The following is a 23,184-nucleotide window of genomic DNA, read 5'->3' as shown; positions in this document are numbered from 1 at the left end:
AAGTGTTTGTGAATGTTTGAGATAATTTGTGTACTTCATAAGTATGTATCACATTTTGAGCATGACATGGTTCGTGTTTTGGAAATCTAACATGTTTTGGTTCTTAATTGAGATAAATACTTGAAAATTGTTAAGTTTCCATTACTTTGTGTCTAATGTAATAGTTTGTCAAAGGGATGAGAATGATATGAGGTTCATGTTCAAATTTGGTTTCTAGAACGCTAGACTAGTTATGTTGATCTTGGATCTTTTGAGAAAATGTTTACATGAATGATTAACATGATTATGTGCTATATGTATTTTTGAACATATACTTGATTTATGATGAACTCACACTAATGCATACTATTGTCTATGCGCCTCTTTTGTTTTGGTATATGTTTTATGTGTGCAGTACAACTTTAGATCAAGAGGAAGTCAACAACAAGAAGAACCTTCCCACCGGTACCGAGAAGAACAAGATTCTTTAGATGAACAAAATTCTCCACCAAATGAACGACAATCTTCACCTGAAGGATCACCGGATCAAAATGATCCAAGGGTTTGGTTAGCTTATGTCCGGGATCATCCGAATTACGTAAGTGCATATAATTGGGTTGCGAACAAATCATGTGATGCCACTTGGTATTTTGACCCGGCTCCATTGGTTGAAGCAAGGGAATATGATAGAGTGTCGAGAATGTTGGAGGTTAAATACCGGCTTTTAACTGGCAGGTTAATAACAATCAGGGCATGTGAAAGAATTATGGGATTCAATGATGTCATATACCAGGAATTATGCAAAGAATTCATAGCATCTTTACGTTTTGATCTCATTATGGACCCAACAAATCAAAACTTCATGAGATTTCATTTAGGTGGAATCGATCGGGCACTTAGTCAAATTGAGTTTGCCCAACTATTTGATCTGTATATCAAACTAGATGATGCCCAACTCAATGCTTACTTACGGTTAGCCGAGTATTATGACGATTCTTATGATCCACGCCCATTTTGGAATGATATGAGCGACACTCAATTCTTCTCTAGCTGAAGCAAGTTCAACGATATAAATGATAAAGACAAAAGAATGCTTCATCGACTAGTTGCATGTACTTTTAATGCAAGAAAACATGGCACAAATATGGTAACACGTCAAGATGTTTTTCTTGTAGACAAAATCTACAACCAAAGTAGTGTCGACATTCCATCTACTTTGGCGGATTATCTTGACAATTCGCGGGGAGATAGAGGGTTGAATCAGATTGTTGGTGGGCATTACATCACCCAGATTGCCAGGCATTTTGGTGTCGATTTCTCTCGGTTGATTTCAAGCAGTACAACAATGAAGCCTTTAAGCAAGACTTATTATCTGAATGCAGAATTTTTGAGCTATAATAATCATCAAAGGCTTATTCCATTTGTCCTGAGGGTAAACGAACCACCACGTGCCCATGATCATGAAGCGGGTGGTAGCGGTGTTGGAAGAGATGATGTGGAGGGAGAGGTTCGCATGGAAGAACCTGAAACTGAAGAAGAGTTACCACAAGCTCAAAGGCGAAGGCGTAGGCGGACACAAAGGTCAAGGGAAGAAGAGTTGGAGGAAGTGATTTCCGGTTTTCATGATATGAGGGTAGGTTATCAACATAGGGATAACCAATATGAGGAACAAAGGCAACAATTTAACCAATATCATGAAGAACAACGCGAGCATAATAGGGCGGTAAGGTATGACCAAAGGTGGGGGAATTACAGGGGCGATTGGCTTCGCCATAATGTTGGTTTATATATGCAAAACCCACAAGAATATTATGCTAGTTCCTACCAACATCCGACCTATTACAACACCCCAAACTGAATTTCGAGTCCTCCATTATATGAGGAACAGGCGGCCATGCAAGATGCTCAAAGACGCTTTGAGGAGCAATACCCGTAGGGAAGACCTAGGAATGATGGTTCGGGAACCTACTCCGGCTGGCCTTTTGGTAACTTCTTTGGTGACAATTAGAGGGCTCATGTGCCCTATTTGGTAATGTTTGGTAACATTTGGTAATTTTTTAGAATTGTTTCTTTTAAGACAATGGTGTGTAATAATTAGAATATTTATGTTGTACGTTTGACATTTGTGGTGGTTGTGTTACATACACCACTTTTATCTATTCTATTTTGTGTGTTTGTTTATTTCTTATTGTTAAGGTTTAGTGATGCTGGCATTAAGTTCAGCGAAGTACAATCAATTTGGAATTTGTGATAGAGATCAAGGAATGAACGATGTTCTTATGCTGGCATTAAGTTCAGCGCCATCGCTCACCTACATTTCACGATCTTCGGCTTTATGCCAAGGTTTTTCGAACTCTTTTCACACTAATGCCCTCGTGAATTTTTAAATTATTTCTGATTTTAAGTAATGAGGGCCTTACTTAATCTTAAGTGTGGGGGAGGGGGTAATTCTCTCGGATATGCAATACAACTTGGCTTATTGTCGCATTTTATGAAAAATTTTAAATTTTTGAACTAAAAGTATTAGCGAAAAAACCAAGTGTGGGGGATGTTACTAATCTTTCGAATTATTATCACAAATTTTTGCAAAGTTAAAACGATTAAAGTACTTTTGGCTTGGAAATAAAAGAAATAAAAGTCACTGAACGAAAAGGATGAATCAAGTTGATCCTTAAGGAAGTAAAGTCTTCCAAAACGACACACTTGCTAACTTATGTTAGAAGATGTAGTCCAGAACAGCTGTAGGTTGACGAAAAAAACTTGAAAAGTCATCTCTATCATCGGCTGGAAATCCACCTCACCTCAGCATCAAACAGGGTTTTTGGTGGTCAGACTTATCCTAACCATGAGATGGATCTGTCTCGTACAATGGGGGGCACATTGCAAATTAGCTTTTAAGACTAATGAATCTAATCCCCAAATGGATGATCTCCGTAAAGATCAACCGCATCTATGTTTGTCCGCGGTCAACATACATATGCCATAACAAATTGAGGTGTGCAAACTCATGGTTCACCGATAATATTTGGACACGATATAAGTTTCTTCTAAAACTTATGCTATTTTATGAACTATATTGTGTAAAACCATTTTTAGGGCGCCCGGTTAAGATTTTCATGATACTACAATCATGGGGGCGGATAGCTTGCTAATCGCCGACTGAGACTTCGGTTTTCAGTTACCCTCGACCGGAATTTGAGGTTAAAACCGAAAAACGTGTTTAGTTTAAAAACTAGCATTGACATTTTCAAAATCTTAAAATGTTTTCTCAAAGATTCAATTTTCCCTAAGGATCCAAACTTTTAAAAGAACTTTCACCAAAGTTCGTCTCTCCCAAATAAATCCAAATGTGTGCGTGTGTTTCATAAATTGTGTGTGTACCTAAATGAGTGTGTATTCCATTTGTGTTTTATGGGTTTCATATAGCGTGAGTTTGTGTGTGTTTCGTGTGATTCGTGTGATTTATGTAATTTGTACCTCAAATAATGCGTGTGATTCATTGATGTTTGTGTTTTGTATATGAATGATTAGAACAAGACTTGCTTGAGGACAAGCAAGAGTTAAGTATGGGGGATTTTGATATTACTCAAATTAGTCATATCTTTAGTCGTAATATCGCATCCTATTTTTATTTATTTCATATGTAAACATAGTAATTCCGTTTGTATTTCATAGTATTGTAATATAGTCTAGAATCATTGTAAACTTGAAGAAATATGAAGATTATGTATGATAACAGCTCAGAGATCGAAAACAAGACCAGAAACCCAAAGACAGAAGATTGCGCTCAGCGCACCACAAAATGTACGCTCAGCGCACATTGCATAAATTTGATCAGAGGATTTCTTGGCCAAAACCAAAGTGCGCCAAGCGCACTTTTTGATGGTGCGCGCCACGCACGGTGGTGCGCTCAGCGTACCCATACGCGCACTTTTAACAGAAAAGAAGATTTGAACGTGCGTTGTCGAGCTGTAAAGGAAAAAGTGAAGTAGGTGAGAGTGCGCTCAGCGCACCCTTACCGTGCGCGCCACGCACAGTGCTTTTCACCAACTTTTCAGCTTATTTAATTCCATTTCCAGTTTCATTTCAACTGTACCAGTTTCCTTTCTGTTCAGAGACGAAAACATACGATTCAAAGCAGTTCTTGGGCTTATCAAAGTGCATCTAAGCACTCAAATCATTGAAGAATCCAAGATCATTCAAGAGCTTCATCCAAGATTACTCCTAAAAGGTTAATCTTGTATTTACAATGAATTCTATCTTTGTTACTATTGTGTTTAAGTTTTCAAGCATGATTGTTGGCTAGTCCATTTTATGTTCATCTAGATAAATAACCGAGATGTTGAATGTTTACTATTGATTGATTGTAATTATGCACGATAGTTTGATGTTTGAATACAAGAACCATTCTTGTTAAGTTTAATCCTTTCGATTCAACTAGTTAATATGTTCATTTGATTAAGAAATATCATCTTGTTAAGTTAATGTATTGATTTACACCTAGTGACATGTGTTTATCCGTCTTTTACCAAAAGGGATAAGTTGAGTTCAAATGGTTAATTTACATAAGAATGTAAGAACGACTCTTGTAGATACTTTGGAATAGCTTAATTAGTATGTGTAATTTTCTAGGAGAATGACCAATTCCTTAGAATCTATAATACACACTTTCAACTGCCTAGTTCCATTAATTAACATGTGTTAGTGATTTGCCTTATCTAGTGACGTTTATAGGGATCTTATTATAACACTTAGTTAATTATTTGGGTTGGGTGAATTGAGCATTTAACCAGACCAAAGGAATGAACTAAGTTAAACCTTTAGTTGATATAGGAGTGGATCATGTACAACACACCATTGACTTGATCATTCTTCAAGTCTTCAAACTAGTTGAATTAGTTAATTACAAATAGGAGGTCTTAGATGACAAGAACATCACTTGCATCATGTAATCCCGTTTGAGTATTTGCGCAAGACTACTCTTGGTGAACTAATTAATTAGTTCTCGTGCATAACCAATCAATCCGATCTTAATCCTAAATAACATTCAACATTAAGGGTAAAAAGTCTAGATGAGCATATTTCTTTAATTTGAATTCAAAACTATCTTTCTGTTTTCATAAATTAAAAATACCAAAAATATTGTCTTTTTAATCTTATTCATCACTTGATTCGCCTATCGTAAAAGGGCAAACCAAAAAATATCTTATACCTTTAAGTTTCATTTACTTAGTTAATCACAATATAGTTTCTAATTTTAGTTTGACTAATCTAACTGTCCTTGGAACGATACACGGAACTAAACCATTATTTATACTACTACACGATCGGGTACACTGCTCGTTAGTGTTCAACAATCTTTAATCGGTATTTTTCCATACTATTTCATATAACAATTCAGATACCACGTTTTGCACATCAGCAATCATCTAAGATCAAGAAATCTTTGTTATTTACAGTAGGTTATCTTTCTAATTCAAGGTAATGTTCATATTCCAACTTTGATTCGATTTCTATAACTATAAATATCTTAATTCAAGTAGTAATCTACTTGAACTTGTTTTCGTGTCATAATTCTACTTCAAGAACTTCCAAGCCATGCTGAGTAAGTATAATATAATGAAGTAATGTTGGGAACTGATGCATGAGTTAGTATAATATAATGACACTTGATCAACGTGATTATATTACAGTAAGTCATGCTGAGTTTCTAATGGAACGTGATGATTCACAGATCATAATGTCATCATGTGCCATGTTACATAACTCTTTCATTCTGCTTAAATTCTGAACATATCAAGAAAATATATTCTTGATAGTTCTATTCTCAGTGATTCTGGTAATTTGACGAATCAAATCGTGCGACTACCTTTCCTTTCTACCTTGTATATTATGATAACTCGAAACTCCATACATACGAATTCTGGACCATTACTTGCGGAGAGAAAACAAAAGAATGAAGATCTGAAATAAAAATGGGAGTATAAATCACAGTAAATTGGAGAGAGTATTAAATGTGGATGTCAATTATTAAAGAAGGACAGAAGCAGAGACATCGAAATATAAGAGAAGATATAAAACCCAACAACAACGCAGAAATTACAAACCGTAGATATTAATATGAATAGCAATATAAAGACACGGTAGAATTAAGAATAGTATCAACCAAGGTAATAGTAGATGTAAACAGATTTTTCTACTGGAAGATTGAAAAGAAGGATGACAGAAACGATAATTAGGAAAATATCAAGGAGTAGAACTGGATTAAGCATTTTCACAATCTTTTAGATGTATGAAACTAAGAAAGAAAGTATAGGAATGGTGAGAATAATGGGACAGAAGAGTTTAATTTATAATGGAAATATCAGACAGAGTAAGCGAGGTAGATTACCGTATTTAATTATAGAGATCTTAATTTCCTTATTCGCTGAAGAACCAAATTTTTTTTAGATTTCGAAGATTTTCTTTAAATCCCCTAAACTCTGGAAATCAACCCTATCTGTGTTAAAAGATACGATGAAACTTTACTTTTCTCACTTCACACTTTTGTGATAGCTTTATTCCTACTCTTCAAATAATCGAATTGTTTATTCATATTACACAACGGTGATAATACTCTATTTATCAACTCATATTCATCATGAAAACATTTTTATTGTTAGCCATGACAGCCACACTCAAATTTCGGGACAAAATTTCTTTAACGGGTAGGTACTGTGACGACCCGAAAATTTCCGATCAAATTTAAACATAATCCTTATATGATTGCGACATGATAAGCAAAGTCTGTATTGATGAGTCTCGAAAATTTTGGAACTATGACCATATATTCAATTACCCTTTGACTATCCTCGACGATTCACGAACAATTGGTTATATATAAATATGCATATGTACATATATATAATAGTTATAAATATTATATGTCAAAATTTATATTAATAAAAGAAAATAACTTATCAAGTAAATATATACATAATACTTATAATTATATAAGACAATTATATTTAATATACAAACACATATTGTATAATGTATTATTATTAAACCGAATAAATAAAATTCAACAAATGTTATATGTGGTACGATTATAATATATATGTTAAATATAATTTTGCATTAAAATATGATGGTTATATTAATATTACTCTTAATACTTTCATTATTATTGATAATGTTAATATTAATATTAATATTTGTATCATTAATATTATTATTTCTAATACAAGATATAAATATATATATATATATATATATATATATATATATATATATATATATATATATATATATATATATATATATATATATATATATATATATATATATATATATATATATATATATATATATATATATATATATATATAAATGAAATTGGGTATGAATAAACTGATATATATAAATTAATATATTAATATTATTAATAATATTATTGTTATTATTAATATTAGTATAATTAGTATTATTGTTATTAACAATATCAGTGTTATACAATTATGGTAAATATTATCATTATCATTAACAATATTACTATTACTGTTATACTAAATATAAATTTGTATTATTAATAGGTATATTAATAAGAACATTATTATTATAGAGATATTTATTAATAATAATAATTATAATCTATAATTATATATATATAAAGAGATATACATATATAGTGATATACAAATACAAATAAATATATATAGAAATATATATTCTGTTATATACAGATGTATTTAAGGAAACTAGTATTATCATTATCCATTATTATTAATTGAATTATTATTATTATTAATATAATTGTATTTATTAATTATTAATATTAATTAAATATAAATCATAATAAATAATACAGATTTGTAAACTACCTTTATCAGATTTATATTTTTTCTGTCTTCTTGTTCTTGGCTGAGCAATTGGTGTCGACCACTTTCGATAGACAATAAACAACATCACTGCTTCAATAATTCGAATACGATCTTATTTATCATATACATATCGCTGGTATTGCTACTAATTGAAGACATCGACAGATAAACAAGAACATTATTATTATTATTATTATTATTATTATTATTTTTATTTTTTTTCCATTCTCTGCTCGCGACCACATTTCATCCATAATTCAAATTCGAACCATTTTGCAAAAACTAATAATGCAATCTTGTTAGTTTTCCTTTACTTAAACTATCTGTAAAATTTCAAATGCCAATTATTGATATCGAGTTCGAATTTTTGAGTCAAAGCTCAAAGTTAAAAAGTCAAACTATAGTGTTCTTGAAGAAATTTGAAGCCAGGGATATGTTTCTGATTCAATTGACGATTGAGGAAATTATATGAAAGATTTTAAGGGAAGTTTATGTTTTAATCTTTAACCAAAACGCTATCAAATTCAAAATCAATGTTATTTTTTTTAAAAACCACGACGAACAGGAAACTGTTCTTCATTTTTTTTTCTTTCGCGTTTCTTTTTTATTTATTTAATCAAGAACACCCTATATTTTTCTATGTTGTTACAAGTTTAAATGGTATCACAATTCGTTATCTTGATTTTGGTTATGGTTTGGGGTCGTCTGAGTTTGTGAGGAAGATGGAGAAGATAGAACAGAAAATAAACTGGATAAATGTAATTGGTTTCGGTATCATAACAGAAAAATGATTTGGTTCAGACGGTTAGAGGTGTTGTTGGGGAACGGGAGGTCTCGGGTTTTAGCCCGGGCGGGTGCAACTATTTTTTTAACTCTTGAGAGGTAGTTTCCTATTTGTTATTATTATTATTATTATTATTATTATTATTATTATTATTATTATTATTATTATTATTATTATTATTATTATTATTATTCTTATTATCATTATTATTACTATTGTTATTATTTTTATTATTATGATTATTATTATTGTTATTACTATGATTATTATTATTATTATTATGATTGTTATTATTAGTAATATAGTAATTATTATTAACATCATAATCGCAAGTATTATTAGTAATATTGTTATTATTATGAATCTGATTATTAAGGTTAATATTATGATTATAAGTAATTATTGTTATTATTAAGATAATTATTATTGTATTAACATTAGAATATGATTATATGTATAATTAATATTATCATTATTATTATTATTATCACTAAGTGTTAACAATAAGTATTATTAGTATTATTATCACTATCATAATGCAATTTATTATTATTATTATCATGAACATTAATATTATTATCATATTTATAGTTATTATTACAAAATATTAGTACTAAGTATTATTAAGTCTTAGGAAATAGAATCAAAACTAATGTTTTTACTGTAAAAGTAATATATGTTTTCTATTTATTATTAGTATCAATAATATGATTCTTAAAATTTTTATTATTAAACCTATCACATAACCTTATTATTAAAGTTATTATTTTTAATCATTTTTATTATTAATATTACTACTAATACTATCATTATTATTATTATCCTTAAACTGGTATTATTATAAATATTAATTTTTGCAAACGACAGATCGTTATATAAAAATATATTGAATACAAAACCTAACTAAATAAATATTGTTATAAAAGATATAAATTGACATATATATGATATTAATACCAAAAATTATATCACTAATAATAATATATATATTTGTTCGATTACGATTATACGTTTTAATAGATATACAAGTGATATAGGTTCGTGAATTCGAGGCCAATCCTGCATTGTTCAGTTTCGTAGTATAAATATTTTTACTACAAAATATTCGATGGTGAGTTTCATTTGCCTTTTTACTCTTTATATTTTTGAGCTGTTAATACATGCGAAATTTTTATAAATGTTTTACGAAATAGACACAAGTAATCGAAACTACATTATATGGTTGAATGATCGAAGCCGAATATGCCCCTTTTTAGCTTGGTAGCCTAAGAATTTGGGAACAGACCCCCAAATTGACGCGAATCCTAAAGATAGATCTATCGGGCCCAACAAGACCCATTCTGGAATTTGGAATGCTTTATTACTTCAATTTTATCATGTCCGATGGGTGTCCCAGAATGATGGGGATATTCTATATTCATCTTGTTAAGGTCGGTTACCATGTGTTCACCATATGAATGATTTTTGTCTCTATGCATGAGACGTATATTTATGAGAACTGGAAATGAAATTCTTGTGGTCTATTAAAATGTTGAAAATGATCGACTATGATAAACTAATGAACTCACCAACCTTTTGCTTGACACTTTAAGGCATGTTTATTCTCAGGTATGAAAGACATCTTCCGCTGTGCATTTGCTCATTTTAGAGATATTACTTGGAGTCATTCATGACATATTTCAAAAGACGTTGCATTTGAGTCGTTGAGTTCATCAAGATTATTACTAAGTCAATTATAGTTGGATATATTATGAAATGGTATGCATGCCGTGAACTTTCGATGTAATGAAAGTTTGTCTTTGAAAAATGAATGCAATGTTTGTAAAATGTATCATATAGAGGTCAAGTACCTCGCGATGTAACCAAATGTAATGTATTCGTCCAGATGGATTAGGATGGGTTGTTAGAGTTGGTATCAAAGCGGTGGTCTTAGCGAACCAGGTCTGCATTAGTGTGTCTAACTGATAAGTCGTTAGGATGCATTAGTGAGTCTGGACTTCGACCGTGTCTGCATGTCAAAAGTTTTGCTTATCCTTTAGTGTCGAAGATTATTTGCTTATCATCCTTAAAGTCTAGTCACATTTTACTGCTTCTATTGCATAGACAGTGTATAGATAAATTCATATATTAGCTTATTTGTTATTGTTACCCTTGCCTGACAGCTTCCGTAGATTCCTCCGTAACTTATGGGATTTTAGTATTATATATGCATATGTAAATTATGTATTGCAGGGTACTAATCTACATCCTATAATCTATTTCTTATCGAAAATCCTTCATCTGATCGTACGAGATGAATCCCTCAACCAGTTCGAGTCCCTCAGATTTCAATAACTATTCCGATAGTTATTCTGACAGCTATTCCGACATGGACGTTCACCTAAGCTTCAAAAGCAGCGTCACCAGAATGAATCAACCAATTCATCTGATGGGTTCGTAGTCGACTTAACCAATGGAGACGAGAAGAAGACGTTCCTTTCCACCAACCAAATTGCCCTCTTGACGAAGAACCTGAAGCACTTACCGGTGAACCAGTCCGAAACACCATTTTCACCCTCATTACCCGAATATCTTGCCATGATTATATACTATCTCAAATTCTAAACCTTATTCATTCACTCATTCCAACCTACAATCATCCCGGAATAATAGAAGAAGTCAACGAACTTCGCGCTCGAGTAATCAATTTGGAGAATATGGTGCAAAAATTTACCAGCCTCAGCAACATCACCGACATCAATAGTACCATCAATAAACAGCACTAGTACCATCAACAATCTATGCCTCAACATCTCATTATGTACCTCGAGTATAATCATCGTTCTACATATCATTCTACATCATTTATCTTCGTTCGACATGGCGATTATGTAATCTCTAATGTTTTAGAGATTATATATTCTTATTCTAAAGGTAAATCAAATGAGTCTAATATCATATTGACCCATTAAATCCATGATTACATCCGAAGAAAATATATATGTATATATATTTTCATAAAGATTGTAATTAAAAGTTGTACAAAATGTTAATGGTGAAAATATTTTAACGGGTAGGTAATACCCGAAGAGTATTTAGATTTCACATTAATAAGTTACACTGTACATTCTTCGAATCTGATTCAACAGTCATTTATGATCCTACTTACATCCATCGATATACGTATTCGTTCACCACAGAATAACCATTTTCATTCAATTTCATATTTGGATTTTGACCTATCAGAATCTGACAAGTGGAATAATGAAGAAAACATTTGACAAAATAAAATTTGTTAGAAACATACAAATTAACTATGAAAAATTTTGTTAAGAATCCACGCTAACAGAATCCTAGCTAACTGTTCATAGCTAACTGTTAATTCCTTATTGTACATTTAATTATCGCAATTTATTTTATCGCAATTTAATTCTCGCAATTTTATTTATTGTCATTTACATTCTGTTATTTATTTTACGCATTTTATTTATCGTCATTTAATTTCTGTTATTTATTTTACGCACTTTAAATATCGGGACACGTATACAAGGTTTTGACATATCATATCGACGCATCTATATATATTATTTGGAATAACCATAGACACTCTATATGCAGTAATGCTGGAGTTAGCTATACAGGGTTGAGGTTGATTCTATAATAATATATATACTTTGAGTTGTGATCGAGTCTGAGACATATACACGGGTCACGATACATATTAATTAATTCGAATATTATAAACTATATATGAATTATTGGACTGTTAATTGTGGATTGATAGTATTGGACAATTAAAATGAATTAAAATATTGATTATAACATATGAAACTAAACATTTCTTCAAGTTTGCCACTTGATCTCATCCTAAACCTCATTTGTATCTTGACGATTACAGTCTGCATTTAAACCTTTCATGATCCTTAGAAACCCCTCAATTGAGAGGATGAACCAATCGCACTTCATCTACGGAAGGAAAGATTTATGCATATAGTGATGCACCTGAAAACACTCGGAACCTGAGTAAACGTCTAACACTTATCTGTGCTAACCCCTTTGGCATTGTTATTACCGAAAATAACTTTGCAATTCTTTTCAAATTTGCCAAATTTGTCACAGCTCCAGCAAGTCAACTTCGACTTTTCAGTCGGACTAGCCTTACTATAACCTTGATATATATGCGTGCTCTTTTATTGTTATCGGGGAACCTTTTATATTCCACCATATTACCAGCAGATGTACCAGCAACCTCGTCGCTCCTTGGTTTAAATCCCTCCGACAAATCACTATATTTATCTATTGAAGTCTCATCATGTACTCATCCGCATCTTGTAACAAGAATTGTCATACCAATTACCGGAAATCAGCAAATCTGTATTGTGAGTCTCGCAACGTTTCCACAACAACAGTTATATGTATCCATATAACATTTATCTCTTAGAACTATGATCTTCCATTATGAAATTCTGTAAAGCACCCAGTCTGCGAATTAATACTCTGAATTTTGAAAAGTTGAATGAAGCAACAAAAACTGTAAACGACCTCAACAGCCAAAAGTTGATGATAAAGAATTGTACGTTGGCAAAGCTAAAAAAAAGTTTGAAACTGAAAAACTGATTGAGCAAACTACGAAGGATTCTCTGAACAAATCACAAGGACTAAACTTGTACATTAAGAATCCTGATGATTCTGTTTCTGATGAAATCTTTAGCAAATACCTTGCTTCTGACTCCAAACTCTTGCGGACAAATTTTCTTCACCATCCTTTGATATTAGAAATTCCAAGATATCATCGTATCTTTTATTATAAATATCCTCCGTATTTCTGAAGATATTTTCATAACTATTTTTATCTGAAATCATTGATCTCTTAGTGCTATCAGTGTTACATCATATAGAAACTTTTAGTTTCTATATTCTGTAAACTTTCGAGTTTAAAATATGAATGTTATTGAAGTAATGTTGGGAACTGATGCATGAGTTAGTATAATATAATGACACTTAATCAACGTGATTATATTACAGTAAGTCATGCTGAGTTTCTAATGGAACGTGATGATTCACAGATCATAATGTCATCATGTGCCATGTTACATAACTCTTTCATTCTTCTTAACTTCTGAACATATCAAGAAAATATATTCTTGATAGTTCTATTCTCAGTGATTCTGGTAATTTGACGAATCAAATCGTGCGACTACCTTTCCTTTCTACCTTGTACATTATGATAACTCGAAACTCCATACATACGAATTCTGGACCATTACTTGCGGAGAGAAAACAAAAGAATGAAGATCTGAAATAAAAATAGGAGTATAAATCACAGTAAATTGGAGAGAGTATTAAATGTGGATGTCAAGAATTAAAGAAGGACAGAAGCAGAGACATCGAAATATAAGGGAAGATATAAAACCCAACAACAATGCAGAAATTACAAACCGTAGATATTAATATGAATAGCAATATAAAGACACGGTATAATTAAGAATAGTATCAACCCAAGGTAATAGTAGATGTAAACAGAATTTTCTACTGGAAGATTGAAAAGAAGGATGACAGAAACGATAATTAGGAAAATATCAAGGATTAGAACTGGATTAAGCATTTTCACAATCTTTTGGATGTATGAAACTAAGAAAGAAAGTATAGGAATGGTGAGAATAATGGGACAGAAGAGTTTAATTTATAATGGAAATATCAGACAGAGTAAGCGAGGTAGATTACCGTATTTAATTATAGAGATCTTAATTTCCTTATTCGCTGAAGAACCAAATTTTTTTTTAGATTTCGAAGATTTTCTTTAAATCCCCTAAACTCTAGAAATCAACCCTATCTGCGTCAAAAGATACGACGAAACTTTACTTCTCTCACTTCACACTTTTGTGATAGCTTCATTCGTACTCTTCAAATAATCGAATTGTTTATTCATATTACACAACGGTGATAAAACTCTATTTATCAACTCATATTCATCATGAAAACATTTTTATTGTTAGCCATGACAACCACACTCAAATTTCAGGATGAAATTTCTTTAACGGGTAGGTACTGTGATGACCCGGAAATTTCTGATCAAATTTAAACATAATCCTTATATGATTGCGACACGATAAGCAAAGTCTGTATTGATGAGTCTCGAAAATTTTGGAACTATGACCATATATTCAATTACCCTTTGACTATCCTCAACGATTCACTAACAATTGGTTATAGATAAATATGCATATGTACATATATATAATAGTTATAAATATTATATGTCGAAATTTATATTAATAAAAGAATATAACTTATCAAGTAAATATATACATAATACTTATAATTATATAAGACAATTGTATTTAATATACAAACACATATTGTATAATGTATTATTATTAAAACGAATAAATAACATTTAACATATGTTATAAGTGGTACGATTATAATATATATGTTAAATATAATTTTGCATTAAAAATATGATGGTTATATTAATATTACTATTATTACTTTCATTATTATTGATAATGTTAATATTAATATTAATATTTGTATCATTAATATTATTATTTCTAGTACAAGATATATATATATATATATATATATATATATATATATATATATATATATATATATATATATATATATATATATATATATATATATATATATATATATATATATATATATATAAATGAAATTAGGTATGAATAAACTGATATATATAAATAAATATATTATTATTATTAATAATATTATTGTTATTATTAATATTAGTATAATTAGTATTATTGTTATTAACAATATCAGTGTTATACAATTATGGTAAATATTATCATTATCATTAACAATATTACTATTACTGTTATACTAAATATAAATTTGTATTATTAATAGGTATATTAATAAGAACATTATTATTATAGAGATATTTATTAATAATAATAATTATAATCTATAAATATATATATAAAGAGATATACATATATAGTGATATACAAATACAAATAAATATGTATAGAAATATATATTCTGTTATATATAGATGTATTTAATAAAACTAGTATTATCATTATCCATTATTATTAATTGAATTATTATTATTAATATAATTGTATTTATTAATTATTAATATTAATTAAATATAAATCATAATAAATAATACAGATTTGTAAACTATTTTTATCTGATTTATATTTTTTCTGTCTTCTTGTTCTTGGCTGAGCAATTGGTGTCGACCACTTTCGATAGACAACAAACAACATCACTGCTTCAATAATTCGAATAAGATCTTATTTATCATATACATATCGCTGGTATTGCTACTAATTGAAGACATCAACAGATAAACAAGAACATTATATTTTTTTCTTTTTCCATTCTCTGCTCGCGACCACTTTTCATCCATAATTCAAATTCGAACCATTTTGCAAAAACTAATAATGCAATCTTGTTAGTTTTCCTTTACTCAAACTATCTGTGAAATTTCAAATGCCAATTATTGATATTGAGTTCGAATTTTCGAGTCAAAGCTCAAAGTGAAAAAGCCAAACTATAGTGTTCTTGAAGAAATTTAAAGCCAGGGATATGTTTCTGATTCAATTGATGATTGAGGAAGATTATATGAAAGATTTTAAGGGTAGTTTGTTTTGTAATCTTTAACCAAAACGATATCAAATTCAAAATCAATGTTATTATTTTTTTTAAAAAACCACGACGAACAGGAAACTGTTCTTCATTTTTTTTCTTTCGCGTTTCTTTTTTATTTATTTAATCAAGAACACCCTATCTTTTTCTATGTTGTTACAAGTTTAAATGGTATCACAATTCGTTATCTTGATTTTTGTTATGGTTTGGGGTCGTCTGAGTTTGTGAGGAAGATGGAGAAGATAGAACAGAAAATAAACTGGATAAATGTAATTGGTTTCGGTATCATAATAGAAAAATGATTTGGTTCAGACGGTTAGAGGTGTTGTTGGAGAACGGGAGGTCTCGGGTTCGAGCTCGGGCGGGTGCAACTATTTTTTTTAACTCTTGAGAGGTAGTTTCCTATTTGTTATTATTATTATTATTATTATTATTATTATTATTATTATTATTATTATTATTATTATTATTATTATTATTATTATTATTATTAATATTATTATTATTATTATTATTATCATTATTATTACTATTGTTATTATTTTTATTATTATGATTATTATTATTTTTATTACTATGATTATTATTATTATTATGATTGTTATTATTAGTAATATAGTAATTATTATTAACATCATAATCGCAAGTATTATAAGTAATATTGTTATTATTATGAATCTGATTATTAAGGTTAATATTATGATTATAAGTAATTATTGTTATTATTAAGTTAATTATTATTGTATTAACATTAGAATATGATTATATGTATAATTAATATTATTATTATTATTATTATTATTATTATTATTATTATTATTATTATTATCACTAAGTGTTAACAATAAGTATTATTAGTATTATTATCACTATCATAATGCAATTTATTATTATTATCATGAACATTAATATTATTATCATATTTATAGTTAGTATTACAAAATATTAGTACTAAGTATTATTAAGTCTTAGGAAATAGAATCAAAACTAATGTTTTTACTATAAAAGTAATATATCTTTTCTATTTATTATTAGTATCAATAATATGATTCTTAAAATTTTTATTATTAAACCTATCACATAACCTTATTATTAAAGTTATTATTTTTATTAAAAATTAACATTTTTATTCACATTTTTATTATTAATATTACTACTAATACTATCATTATTATTATTATCCTTAAACAGGTATTATTATAAATATTAATTTTTGCAAACGACAGATCGTTATATAAAAATATATTGAATACAAAACCTAACTACATAAATATTGTTATAAAAGATATAAATTGACATATATATGATATTAATACCAAAAATTATATCACTAATAATAATATATATATTTGTTCGATTACGATTATACGTTTTAATAGATATACAAATGATATAGGTTCGTGAATCCGAGGCCAACCCTGCATTGTTCAGTTTCGTAGTATGAATATTTTTACTACAAAATATTCGATAGTGAGTTTCATTTGCCTTTTTACCCTTTATATTTTAGGGCTGAGAATACATGCGAAATTTTTATAAATGTTTTACGAAATAGACACAAGTAATCGAAACTACATTATATGGTTGAATGATCGAAGCCGAATATGCCCCTTTTTAGCTTGGTAGCCTAAGAATTTAGGAACAGACCCCCAAATTGACGTGAATCCTAAAGATAGATCTATCGGGCCCAACAAGCCCCATTCTGGAATTTGGAATACTTTAGTACTTCGATTTTATCATGTCCGATGGGTGTCCCGGAATGATGGGGATATTCTATATGCATCTTGTTAAGGTCGGTTACCATGTGTTTACCATATGAATGATTTTTGTCTCTATGCATGGGACGTATATTTATGATAACTGGAAATGAAATTTTTGTGGTCTATTAAAATGTTGAAAATGATCGACTATGATAAACTAATGAACTCACTAACCTTTTGGTTGACACTTTAAAGCATGTTTATTCTCAGGTATGAAAGAAATCTTCCGCTGTGCATTTGCTCATTTTAGAGATATTACTTGGAGTCATTCATGACATATTTCAAAAGACGTTGCATTCGAGTCGTTGAGTTCACCAAGATTATTACTAAGTCAATTATAGTTGGATATATTATGAAATGGTATGCATGCCGTCAACTTTCGATGTAATTAAAGTTTGTCTTTGAAAAACGAATGCAATGTTTGTAAAATGTATCATATAGAGGTCAAGTACCTCGCGATGTAACCAAATGTAATGTATTCATCCAGATGGATTAGGACGAGTTGTTAGAAACTCAAAGTGGAAGTATGTTTTTCAAAATGGTCATCAAGATGTCGTTCTTTCGACGGAAATGACTATATCTCTCAAAAACGACTTGTAACATGTATTTCCGACTATAAACTGATAATGCTAAAAACGAACATATATTTCATAGCATTATTCCTCAAGAAAGACAAGCTTTTAGTTGCAATTGTTCTATTTACAAGTGATATTTGTTTAAATAATAAAAGGTGAAGACAAAAGACAGATTCGACGAATTGAAGACGCAAACGACCAAAAAGCTCAAAAGTACAAAATACAATCAAAGAGGTTCCAATTATTGATAAGAAACGTCTCGAAATTACAAGAGTACAAGATTCAAAACGCAAAGTACACGATATAAAATAGTACGCAAGGACGTTCGAAAATCCAGAACCGGGACCAGAGTCAACTCTCAACGCTCAACGCAACGGACTAAAAATTACAAGTTAACTATGTATATAAATATAATATAATATATAATTAATTATATAAATTATATATATATATATATATATATATATATTATATTTATATATTAAAACCGTCGGCAGACTAGGATCTAAACTTGTATGAGCTGGGTTTACGAACTCCGCGACTTGCGGAGTTTGTAGTGCAAAGGGACCGCGACTCGCGGAGATACCCTGGACAAAAATGCTATAAAAGCTAACGCATTTTGATTGTTTTATATATCCTTTTATCAATCTCTCTATAAACATATATATATATATATATATATATATATATATATATATATATATATATATATATATATATATATATATATATATATATATATATATATATATTTTAATTTTAATTTTAATTTTAATTTTAATTTCTAATAATAAGGGTATGTTAGCGAATGTTGTATGGGTGTAAGTCGAAATTCTGTCCGTGTAACGCTACGCTATTTTTAATCATTGTAAGTTATGTTCAACCTTTTTATATTAATGTCCCGTAGCTAAGTTATTATTATGCTTATTTAAAACAAAGTAATCATGATGTTGGGCTAAAAATACTAAAATTGGGTAATTGGGCTTTGTACCATAATTGGGGTTTGGACAAAAGAACGACACTTGTGTAAATTAGACTATGGGCTATTAATGGGCTTTATATTTGTTTAACTAAATGATAGTTTGTTAATTTTAATATAAAGATTTACAATTGGACGTCCCTATAAATAACCATATACACTCGATCGGACACGATGGGCGGGGTATTTATATGTACGAATAATCGTTCATTTAACCGGACACGAGAATGGATTAATAGCCACTAGAATTATTAAAACAGGGGTGAAATTATGTACCAGGACACTTGGCATAATTGATCACAAAGTATTAAAACCTTGTTACAGTTTAAGGCCCCAATTAGTTGGAATATTTGACTTCGGGTATAAGGATAATTTGACGAGGATACTCGCACTTTATATTTATGACTGATGGACATATTAAATAATCCAGGACAAAGGACAATTAACTCATGGGCATAAAACTAAAATCAACACGTCAAACATCATGATTACGGAAGTTTAAATAAGCATAATTCTTTTATTTCATATATAATTTCTTTATTTTCATATTTAATTGCACTTCTAATTATCGCACTTTTATTTATTGTCATTGTATTTAATTGCACTTTTAATTATCGTACTCTTTAATTATCGTAATTTTATTTTATCGCACTTTTATTTATCGCAATTTCATTATCGTTATTTACTTTACGTTTTAAATTAAGTCTTTTATTTATTTAATATTTTACATTAGGTTTTAACTGCGACTAAAGTTTTAAAATCGACAAACCGGTCATTAAACGGTAAAAACCCCCTTTATAATAATAATATTACTTAAATATATATTTGTATTTTTATAAATTTAAACTAATATAGCGTTAAGCTTTGTTTAAAAGATTCCCTGTGGACGAACCGGACTTACTAAAAACTACACTACTGTACGATTAGGTACACTGCCTATAAGGGTTGTAGCAAGGTTTAAGTATATCCATTCTATAAATAAATAAATATCTTGTGTAAAATTGTATCGTATTTAATAGTTTTTCCTAGTAAAATTTAATAGTATTTTATACCCCTTAGCTTTAACATCAAGTATTTTTGGCGCCGCTGCCGGGGATTTGAAATCTAGCTTAAAAGCCGGAAGCGCATCGCTAAATAAAAAAAAGATTTTTTTTTAGTTTACTTTAAAAAAAAATACTTTTTTGTAAAAATACGTTTTAAATATTCAAAAATATAAAAAGAAAAACAAAAATATAAATATTTTTAAGAGTTTGTTAAATATATAAGTTTTATAAAGTTTCTTTATTTTTATTTTAGTTTGTAAAAATATAAATTTTATTTAAATATTTTGTAATTATATAAATATTTAAAACAGAATTTAAAATAGAAAAAAAAAATAAATAATAAACTCTCGGGCCTGCTACTGTAGCAGCCCGTAACCTGGCCCAAAATCCAAGCTCATGCGATCGCATGAGCCCGAAGGCATATTTTCATGCGATCGCATGAGATCGTCTGACACGCCACAGTTTACCCTAATTCAGCATTTATTACGGGTATTATTTATTACTATTAATTTAAAACCCTAATTAGGTTTTATAATATTTAATTAGTTAGTTTAGATTTTAATTAATTTATGTATTTAGGTTAATTAGTTTAAATAATTTATAAAATTAATACTTTTATAAAATAAATAATATAAAAATAATATTTCAATAAAAATTGTACTTTTTACAACTTTTAGTATATTTTTATATTTTGTCCCTTTTTATTTGTTTTTAGCGTAATTTTTATATTTTTCGCTCGTATTTACTTTTAAGTCATAATTTTTGCCATAGTTATTTTTTTTATTTATAGATTTTTAGGCTTTGCCGTAAATTTCCTTAAGTGCTTTTTCTTTAGACTAAGATTTAGGTGCTTTAGAATTTTGCGACGTTTTTTTTTTAAGTTTTAGTACCTTTTTAAGATATTTCCATTTGGGATATAGTATTTCTTTTAAGCTTTAATATTTTTAGACGCAACTTTTAATTCTTAGTTTTTAGTTCCTTTTTAAGTTTCGACGCGCTACTTTCTTATTTTTATTTTTCGACGCCTTTTACCTATGTATCAATTATCACTCCAATTAGTAATCTCAATTTGCAATTTTAATTTTAAGTTAGTGATAATAATAAGGTTGGGTTAGTCGAGTGTTTTAAAGTTTTATAAGTCACTCTTTTTCTTTCTTATTTCTCCAATTTTAATACCGACGCGCTCTTTTTCTTTCTTATTTCTCGCCATTCTAGTTTTTAGGACATAGAATTTTCTACTTCTTCTCTAAATTTCTTTAAATTACGAAAATTTATTTTAAGTGGTTAAATTGATAGACATCAAAATTTTCTGGTTCGTAGTAATAGTTGGATTTGTACGTGGACCGGGTTATTGGAGCCAAACAGTACTCAATTATATTGAGACCAAACGAATCCTGCCCCTCTGCTGCATCTTTTGGCTATTCGAAACGTGGGCAAAATCAGAAAAGTCTATTAATTGGATAACTTATATAATTTTTCTTTCCTTTTAAAAACTAATAGGATATTCAGTGAATGCACCGAGCAAGACGTTCACCACCTTTTGTACGTTCACCACCTGTAACTCGATCAAGACATCTAGCTAATATTGTCGCCGTTGATTTTTCTTTAGAATCGTCATCCAGTCGACCAAGTACTCCAATTCAAATTTCCGATAATCCATTTTTTGAACCCGACCTCACAATTGAGAATCCGGAGAATATTCAGGGACGATTCATAGATCCTGAACCACTAATCTTTCCTCCGGAACCACCAATCATTCAAACAGAGATTGTTGAGGAACGAACCATTAAATCAGAATCCTCTGGTGATTCAGATTCAACAAATTCAATTATGGAAAATCTGGAACCTCTAAGTATGGAAGACCGAATGTGAGCTAAACGCACTGGCCAAGGTCACGCAATTACTCATCCAGACATTAATGCGCCAGATTATGAAATCAAAGGACAAATTCTACACATGGTAACTAATCAATGCCAATTTAGTGGTGCGCTGAAGGAAGATCTAAATGAACATCTTCGTACCTTTAATATGATCTGCACACTATTTAAAATCCGAGAAGTTGAGGATGAACAGATATATCTCATGTTATTTCCCTGGACTTTAAAGGGAGAAGCCAAAGATTGGTTGGAATCGTTACCTGAAGGGGCGATTGATACATGGGATGTTTTAGTTGAAAAATTTCTTAAACAATTCTTTCCGGCATCTAAAGCCGTGAGACTTCAAGGAGAAATTGTTACGTTCACACAGAAACCAGACGAAACACTATATGAGGCGTGGACAAGATTCGGAAAATTATTAAGAGGATGTCCGCACCATGGTTTAGACACTTGTCAAATAGTACAAATATTCTACCAAGGATGCGACATCGCTACTGAAATGTCCCGTTCTTATTGATTAAAAACGTTCCATTATAATTGATTTCGTTGTGAGGTTTTGACCTCTATATGAGACGTTTTTCAAAGACTGCATTCATTTTTAAAACAAACCATAACCTTTATTTCATAAATAAAGGTTTAAAAAGCTTTACGTAGATTATCAAATAATGATAATCTAAAATATCCTGTTTACACACGACCATTAATTAATGGTTTACAATA

At 29.6% G+C, this 23,184-nt stretch overlaps 1 non-coding gene across 1 annotated transcript; it reads right to left on the bottom strand.

Moving 5' to 3' along the window:
- Positions 1-22,801: 22,801 nt before the first annotated feature.
- On the bottom strand, positions 22,802-22,908 carry LOC139895125 (small nucleolar RNA R71). Its single transcript, XR_011775591.1, has one exon. It is a non-coding gene; the product is annotated as a small nucleolar RNA R71 (small nucleolar RNA).
- Between the last annotated feature and the right edge of the window lie 276 nt (positions 22,909-23,184).

This window comes from Rutidosis leptorrhynchoides, chromosome 2 (genome assembly GCF_046630445.1).
Source record: "Rutidosis leptorrhynchoides isolate AG116_Rl617_1_P2 chromosome 2, CSIRO_AGI_Rlap_v1, whole genome shotgun sequence".
In the NCBI taxonomy this organism is placed as follows: domain Eukaryota; kingdom Viridiplantae; phylum Streptophyta; class Magnoliopsida; order Asterales; family Asteraceae; genus Rutidosis; species Rutidosis leptorrhynchoides.
The sequence above is the reverse complement of the archived record's forward strand: the minus strand, read 5'-3'. Positions and strand labels throughout refer to the sequence as shown.